This window comes from Phyllostomus hastatus, unplaced genomic scaffold (assembly GCF_019186645.2).
Source record: "Phyllostomus hastatus isolate PE091 unplaced genomic scaffold, TTU_PhHast_1.1 phas_contig_40, whole genome shotgun sequence".
NCBI classification, from domain to species: Eukaryota; Metazoa; Chordata; class Mammalia; order Chiroptera; family Phyllostomidae; genus Phyllostomus; species Phyllostomus hastatus.
This window is the reverse complement of record NW_025333872.1, coordinates 67949358-67958415: the sequence shown is the minus strand read 5'-3', so window position 1 is coordinate 67958415 and position 9058 is coordinate 67949358. Positions and strand designations below refer to the sequence as shown.

Here is a 9058-nt window from a genome sequence, read left to right as displayed (position 1 = left end):
AGCTAGAAAATAAAGGCACAATCAATTCAAAAGGTAAAGTCCAGGATGACAACAGAATTGGCAGAAGCTATGAAAGTCAGCAGACAATGAAGCAATCAAATATATTGGGAAGAAGGGTGAAGACTGCTCACCTACAATTCTGTATCCATAAAAATATCTTTCAATAATGAAACAGAAATGGTTTCAGACCTCCCTTAAAAAAAAAAAAAACTGAAGGGATTAATCACCAACAGATGTATCTCAAAAGAAATAGTAAGAGATATTTTCCTGATAGAAGAAAACCTATGCCAAACAAATTCTGATTTGGCTCTACATAAGGACACGACAAGCACCATAAGTGGTAAATTGTAGCTAAATATAAAAATTAAAATGCCCCAAACTGAGCTCCTGAATTTTTCTCAAAATCTGCTTCTTGTTCAGCCTTTTCTACCTCTTCTAATGGCAACTCCATCCTTCCCTTTGAAGGTCAAACATTTTCCAATCAGCGCTGACTTGTCTTTTTCGCACACGTCCTGCAGCACATCATCAGCAACTAACTGCCCGTGGCTCTAACTTCAGAACATGTCCAGGGCCTCACCTCCATATCCGTCTGTTAGGTGCTCGCTTCCATCATTTTGCCTCAGCCTTCTAACTGGCTTCCTGGCTTCTACTTGTTACAGTAATTCACCAGGCAGCAGTCACAGTAACCTTGTAACAATACATGATACTTCCTATCACACCTGTACTCACGAAGCTCCAGAGGTTCCCCATCTCACCCAGAGAAAGCCAAAATCTTGCTATGGCCAACAGGCCCCACAGAGCCTGCCTTTGTGTGTCTTTACACCTCTCCATCCAGTCTCTGGTGCTCCCCCACCACTCAGCTCAGGGTGCACTGACCTCCTCAGATTAGGAGCTACTGTCTCCCTTCGGCACTTTTTGCATTTTTGTCTGCCTACACCATTCCTCTCCAGACACTAAGGTGGTTTATTCCCTGACTGGCTTTAAGTCTTTTCTCAAATGTCATGTATTCACTGAGGCCCTAACATTCTATTTAAAGTAGCAACTTTCTGCCCACACACACTCCTACACCCTTCCCTGATTTATTATGTCCATGGTCCTTGTGTATTGTATAATGTGCTTACTGTCTTGTCTCTCTTGACTAGTACATACATTCCATGAGGGAAGGAATACTGTGGGTTTTTCTTTTTGTTGTTTTTACCACTGAAACTATAGTGTCTGGAACAACTGGCAGTCATTTAGTAGACCTCAATATGTGTTTGTGGAATGAATGGAGCAGGGTGTGCTTGACCAAGACCGGCAGCTGTAGTACATACTTTTTGTCACCAGAGAGCAGCACAAGAGCATTAAGTTTTAATGATGGAACCTGAAACTCAGGTGCACACAAAGGAGAGGAGGAGGGATTTTTCAAACCCAGGTCAAACCAGGTTAAACACGACTAGTAGAATTTTCAAAAACGGTGGAGCCTGAATAGAAGGGGCAAACAGGGGTAGCGAAGCAACCGCTGTTCCGCTACGTGTGATTTTGGGAGTCACTTCACTCTCCGGGCCTCAGTCGGCTCGTTTTAAGTCAAGGGTTGGCACTAGATTTTTTTTTTTAACTCTGACTCACTTCTGGCCCTTAGAATCTATGGTTCTAAATCAAACAGGCCCCCACTCATTTACCACATCTTTAATTCCATATTCAGGCTAGAAGGTCCAGTAATGTATTTCCCATAAAGTTGTATTCAAGCTATTGGGATTCATTTAACTACCCACAAGTTCAATTGAAAAACGCTTTGTGTGACATTAGACTATATCAGTGAGTGAGCTTGACTCAATTTATTTATTCCCACATCCTAATTTTTAAAATGAGATAGAGTAATATTTCCTGAAAAGAAAAAAACCCACAATGCTGGAGATCCCAGGTCTCTAAGATCATGTCAATTAAATGCTGTGGTTTCTTTCCTTGTTATTACTTTTGGGCAGAAACTAATGTACAGCACCTCGAGACATTGCCTCCCAGAGAAGAGACTGTTTAAATGGATCCATCTAAGGAAATGACTAAATTTATTTTCTTAATGATGGAAGAGTTTAATTTTTTTCTGAAAGAAGTAGGACTTCTAAAATTGATCAGTGGAGGGCAGTAAAGAATTGCATGTGGGTAGTGAACAAAGCATTCGAGGAATAATTCTTTTTAAGTTATTTTAGTTTTACTCCCCCCCCCAATAAAATTCACTCACCATTTTTCTTGCTTTGAGAAAATTAAAGTGTTATCCAAGGGTTTATGGAGATTAGTTCAGTCACTGAGTTAGTACAGCACCTCAGAATAAAAATTTTTAAATATTCCCCAAATTGCATTCTACCACTGACTATAAAGCTTACCACTATATGCAAGATAAATCATTTTTTCATGATTAAATATTTAAGTGACTTTAATGAAAGCCATCTTTTTTATGGGATTAAATGCATTAATTTCTGTTTTAGTCTAATTTTTTTTCTGTTCTGACATTTGACTTATTTCACAATGTCTAATCCACATTCATGTCTCACAGAATTTTATTTTCTCATTAAAAAAACAAGATTTGGAAAGACACAGGTTACACTCTTAGTGCAGGCTATTATTTTAAAGCAGAATCAACATCAGAACTTGGGTTCTTCGGTCTGTTTCCTTTGATGTAAGTGGATGTCTCTCATTGGAAAGAAACAAAGGAAAGGGTATCCATGCCATTTATTTGAAGAGCAGTAAATAAGCACATCTGATTATCTAATTTTCTGACAGAATAGAAGGTCAGGGTATCTGGAATGAATCAAGACATCCAAGCTAGATTCTGGCTGTGTTCTTATAATATCTAGTAATTTCCTTAATAGCATTTATTGAAACTATAAGTAAATAATGATTTGAGTTTTTCTTTCCTCTATCTTTACCACCTAGAACTGTACCAAATCTCATATCTCTACCCCAGATCCTGTCAAATCTCTCCCCATTTAGGGTGGTATCCCTGGCAATTCCCTAGTATTTAGCACGTAGCATGGTAGAACATGTAAATCTAATAAATGTTTCTTGAATAAAGAGTTGTCCAGTGGATTTACTCTCTCTACAGAATACACAGTGAACAAAACAAGTTTCATACTATCATGAAAACATTCTAGTAGGAGGTAGGAGAATGGGGTAAGAGATATATATGCCTGAATAATTAAATAGCTGACACATCAGGCCATGATGCATGTACTTATACGCTTACAGCAAGTCAAGAAAGCCTGCTTTGGTAACTGACAGCCAAGAGCAGAGCTGAAGGTGCCATCTCTGAACAGCAAAGGTGAGTCTCCCAGCCAAGGGAATAGCTTGTGCAAAGCCCCTTTGCAGGACTCTGGCAAGTTCAAAAGGTCAGGGAGGCCAGAAAAAATCAATGAAGGTGGCCATGGCCCTTCATCCCTGCCATGGCTGCAGTGGAAACTGGAGAAAAGTGGCTTGAAAAGTGTGGCACAAGGAATGCAGTCACAGAATTATCATCTGATAACAAACACAAAGGAATCCTGTCGTAAGCACTCAGAGGCAGGTGTTCAATACTCTTAGCATCTGCTTCTGCAGCACTGTATGAAGAATCCCTCCTAAAAGATTAAGGAAATATTATTTTCTAATGTTAACTGAAATATCAGGCTACAAAATTGCTTATACCGGGTAAGTGCAATCAGGAAAGGACTATTCAAAACATAAGGCTACTTATGTTCATTCATTAAAGCATTATTTAACAAACCCTTAGTGAGTGTTGTCTAGCACTGGACGTCATTCTTGGTGCTGGTGATCCGTGGGTCACCGGCCAGCAGTGATCATGGAACGCTGCGGATGGCTCATCAAAACGCAAGAAAAACATGCACAGAAACAACCAGGTACTGTGGGGGAATAGGAACAGCAGGGCCACTCCTCACATGGGGAGCGCCTAGGCCACCCTCTCTCCTGGAGGGCACTGCTTGGCCACCCTCCCTGGTGGGGAGAGTGCACCCTTCCTCCTCCAGAGAGGCTTTTTATTGGTTTCGTTTGCATAAGAATCCAGGTAAAAGCTCATTACTCATTGCTAGGAAGTAAGGATCAAACAATAGATAACAAGGAAGTCTGAGGGCCTATTTTGAGTCAGGGTCAAAGAGCTGTAAAACTTTGAGGAACAAACTAACTTCCTCCTTGGACCCTTCTCATTCAACTGAGAGCATTCTAAACAAAACAGGTTTCACAGTAATTTATATGTTCTTTCTTAGGCCTGATCACCCGGAGAGTCTGCCCTTTTCAGCACAGAGCTGAACCACCCTGTCATTGTTTCAGGCTTAGGAGGAGCACAGGAAATAAGGCAACCAAGAGATAAGGAGATTTTCTCCCAGACAATGAGAACTCAGGCTTTGTCAAAGCCGAGGAGAGAGGGTCCATCACCCCCTTTTGCTGTAGCCCCCAAAGTCCTTCTTTTGGGGGCCTCCCAAAGTGATCGTGCCTGTCTTAGGTCGTTCCCCCCTTGGGGAATCTTACCCGCCTTTGACTAACCAACCAAGCTTTGGGGTTCATTTATGAATGAAGCTGCAGAAGCAGTGCTCCTGCCAGGGAGATAAGCTTTTGTCTCCTTGCTGGCTTAAGGTCCAAGGGCACTCCCTCAGCCTTAGCCTAGGCAGGGGTTACAGCTTCTGATACCAGGCAGGGCGGTTCCCAACATGCTGGGGTTATAACAGTGAGCAGAGCAGAAGAAAATACCAGTCCTCATGGAATGTGTGTGTGTGTGTGTGTGTGTGTGTGTGTGTGTGTGTGACTGAAAAAGAGTTAACCAAAAAATTTAAATCACGCAGAAGATGAGGTCATTTCGGCTGTGACTAGGGCTACAAATGAAAAATGCCAGGACCCACTTGGATGGCTGGCAGCCTTCCCAGGCCATCTCACAAGTAATCTGCCAGCCAACCCACACGGCAAGCACTGAAGAGGTTTCCTTTAAGCAGCACAATAATGGGATGATTTTCTTTTATTTTTCTGTATTTTTTAAACTTTCTTGCAATGAGAATGTTCCTTGACTTATGTCATCAAATTAACAAAATGTATTAAGTAATACATTGAAGATAAAGTCAGGGACTTCCTTTGGCAAAGGAAAACAACAAGTATAAAGTAATATTATTAATGAGTTTTATTAAAAAATGACAAAAACTTGAGGTCAGTGATTTGCTGCATCTGCTTCATAACTGGAACAAGTTTTCCAGAAACTAATCTCTCTTCCCAGAAGTATAAGAAAGCATAATTTATTACTTTCAACATGGATGCTTCCTTCTATGATTTATAAAGAGTATATCACCAGAGACACTATTGTTAACCCCATGTGATTGAAGAAACAATTCTGCCAACCTGTTGTAGATAAGCAGAAGTGAGTCCCAGAGTCTGATCCACATGCAGTGGAGGTATGAGTGGACCTCAGCAGAATAAGCTCCTTATTTTAAAAACCTTCTTGATCAAATGTTCAGACTCAGAGCCAGAACACCGCTGACTGCCTCAAAACCAGCTGTGGAAATGGGCCATAATAGTGATGTCGATTATTTCAGCAGGACAAGGGGCAGGTCACTGCTCCAACACATGAGAAAGAGGAACTTCCGTGCTCTAGTCCTCAGATGACAGCCTGTGAGAAACCAGTGTGTCACATGACTCAACACACCTCCCAACTCGCACGTGACATTGATGAGGAACAACACAAGTGAAGGAATGGGGACCAGTTCACTGTTTATTTAAAACACACAATCTGTTGAAAGCAACACAATACAAAGGGAGATTGTCCGGAACCTTCAGTAAACAGGCAGAAATGTTCTACTCAAGTTAGTCAAAACCCAAACAGACAGAAGCATTATTTTCTTTGTCTCTGTTAACACGCATTCACGTTTTTAGGTAAAAATTAATATAACCACTAGAAAAATGGGGACGGAGTACCAGAGGGGTCCATATGTACCAGAGCAGATAAAGCTGATACACTGGACCCAAGTCTCACAAAACTGTAAGTTATTTTTGCCTCAATTTTATGTCTCTCTTTACTTCCCTGTTCTTTTTTAGAAATTCATTTTTTAAAAAAATATTGTTATGGAGAATAGCATTCAGCAATTCTCAAGGATAAACAGGCCTCTCTTGCTATTTTCCCAGGCTTTCTTTTTGCCTTGAAAGGCATACAGGCAAAAAGGGATACTGTCTGGCATTGCCTGGCTTCCCATCATGCGATGCTGATGTAACGGGCTGGGGGCGCACCGACTGGCTGCCTGCAAACTGGTCATGCTCTCTTCACACACGGAGCGGCAATCAGCTTACAACTAAATCACATCTGAGCACAAGCTGTTGCCACAAAGGCAGCCAAAGAGGCGGGATTCAAAAGCTGACAAAGCGCCCCTAAAGCATGAAAAGAAAAGGAGCCCCTGAGGCTGCTGAGAGAGGCTTCCAACATTCACACCCACTCTGTAGTCCGTACAAAGCTACGGCTTTGTGTGAACTACTGACAGAACACCCTCTGAAGTCCACACTCAGAAAAAGTGCATGTTTAACGTCAGGAGTGAGAAGCAAGTGCCAGGTTATAGAATCAACAAATAAATAAGAAGATGGCAGAAAAGAATAGGAAGGGAAATGCAGTGCTATGTGTTAACACCCAGAACTGATATTTGTTACCTCTTAGGCTTCCAGGGAACACTACTAATTATTCACAGGCAGAAATTTTGTGAATTGCATATACTTTGCTTGTCATTTGCTTTTTAATGTATGCAAGAGAGTCATTTCTTGAAGGTGCAAATGGTTTTTGTTGGAAACACTTAAAAAATTATAACACTGACCAAAGATCATCAAATAATATCTAAAATAGAGTTTAAGTATAATAAATCTGTTCTTTCTGGGCCAAGATTGTTATTTACAATTACATTACTGGTGATCTCAGAAATGGGATGTGGCAGAAATGCACCAGCTCTGACTTAAAACTGGCCCTGAGACCTGAAGCACTTCTCAGGGATCACACAGGATCTCTTGTCTACCAATGTTATCTACTCGTTTGTCTGCCTGTTCCCACCTGGGCATCACTCTATGCTTTTAACACTCACCAAACAGCACACATATTGCTGGTCTGTATTCACCTCTTTGCCATCATCTTTCTCTTCTGAAAAGACTTCAGCAATCCAAATTACATCTTTTATAAGTTCATAGAAACATTTGCTAAGATCTGGTTATGGAAACTTGCTTAATTCCAGATTGATAACATGCATATGTCGACTTCCTTCTACTTGAGCTAAACAAAATCTTCAAAACATCAAGCCTACTAAAAACTGAATGTGAAGAAAAGTTGAATATGAGATATACAAAGTTTTGGAATTAGACATGAAATGAGAAAGAACACTAAGAGATTAGCTCACGGTATGCATAATTTGTCCCATTTATTCCATAATGCTAATTTACAGTGACATAGTGCTTACTGTTTGCTTCATAACCATTCTAAGCACTTAATGAGAATTAACTCGTTTAATACATAAACTAGTTTTGTGATATAAATTCTATCCATCATCATATCTTACCAATGTTGAAACTGAGGCCCAGAAACTTGCCAAGGCCATCTAACTAATTGTCATTAGAGATGAGATTTGAATCCCAGCAGTCCAGATCCAGAGGCTGAGCTTTTGGCCTCTCTGCTATGTAACCTTTATGTTAAATTATTTTTAAGATTTATTTTCTCAGCCCTTTCAAGGAATACAACACCTATTTTTTTACCATAATTAAAAATAAATGTTAGCACTTCCACGTTACCCACAGAGAAGTCCATATGGCTTTGTTTTCAGTTCCCACACAACTTAAAGGAAAACTTTCACAATGTCCTGAGCCCTTGATGTCCTGCAAATGAAGCAGGGAGATGGCGTCAAATTCCTCCCAGCAGGAACCCACTTTGGAAGTCAAGGTGACACCAACCTTGACTTCCAAATCAAGTGGAACAGGTGCAAAAGGAAAAGTGGCAGCATCTGCACCATAAATCTGAAGAGAACCTGGGAGGAGCTTCTGCCTGCAGCTTGTGCCATCGTTGCCACTGAAAACGCTGCTGTTGTCAGTGTAACCTCCTGCAGGGAGCTGTGCTGAAGCTTGTGGCTGCCACTGCAATCACCCCATCACCAGCACTTCACTCCTGGAAACATCACTAACCAGACCCAGGCAGCCTTCTGGGAGCCGAGACTTCTATGGTTACTGATCTCAGGGCTGACCACCAGCCTCTCACAGAGGCATCTTAATGTCAACCTGACCACCATTGTTCTGTGTCACACAGACTCTCCCCTGCACTTTGTGGCCTTTGTCAACCCTTGCAACCACAGGGATGCTACTCAGTAGGTCTGATGTGGTGCACGCTGGCCCCCAGAAGTACTACACATGTGTGGCACTATCAAACATGAACACCCAGGGGAGGTCCTGCCTGATCTCTACTTCTACAGAGATCCTGAAGAGATTGAGAAGGAAGAGCAGGCCACTGCTGAAAAGACTGTGACTAAGCAAGAATTTCAAGGTGCATGGTCTACTCTGGCTCCCAAGTTCACAGCTGCCCAGCGTGAGGTCACAGACTGGTCTCTGTGCCTATTCTGCAGTTTCCTACTGAAGACTCAGCTGCCGCTGAAGATAGGTCTGCAGCCCCCACTGCGCAGGCCACTGAGTGGGTAGGAACAACCACTGAGTGGTCTTAAGCTGTTCTTTTACAAACTCAGAATGGAAATAAAGTTGATGAAAAATAAATAGTTTCTAAAAAATGAAATAAAATAAATGTCGATTAATTTGCAAAAATAAATATGAGCATTATGCAGATTGAACTGTTGTATCAGCTAAGCCAGTGTACAATTTGAGCTACCCAGGAAAGGAAACCATAGAAAGGGTGTTTACTAAGGAAGGGGTTAGAAAAAAAGAAGTTAACTATGTGTGTTTGTGAGGGCTTCACCTTCATGACCTAATTATCTCTCATAGACCTCACCTATTAATGTGATCACATTGTGAATTAGGATTCCAGCATAGGAATTTTAAGGACCCATGACCATTCAGTCCATAACACTCTGTGATCCAAATGTGGGAGAGC

General features: G+C 41.4%; 1 pseudogene; it reads left to right on the top strand.

The window, feature by feature from the left end:
* The first annotated feature begins 7821 nt into the window (after positions 1 to 7821).
* LOC123822124 lies at positions 7822 to 8675 on the top strand (annotated as a pseudogene).
* Positions 8676 to 9058: the final 383 nt, after the last annotated feature.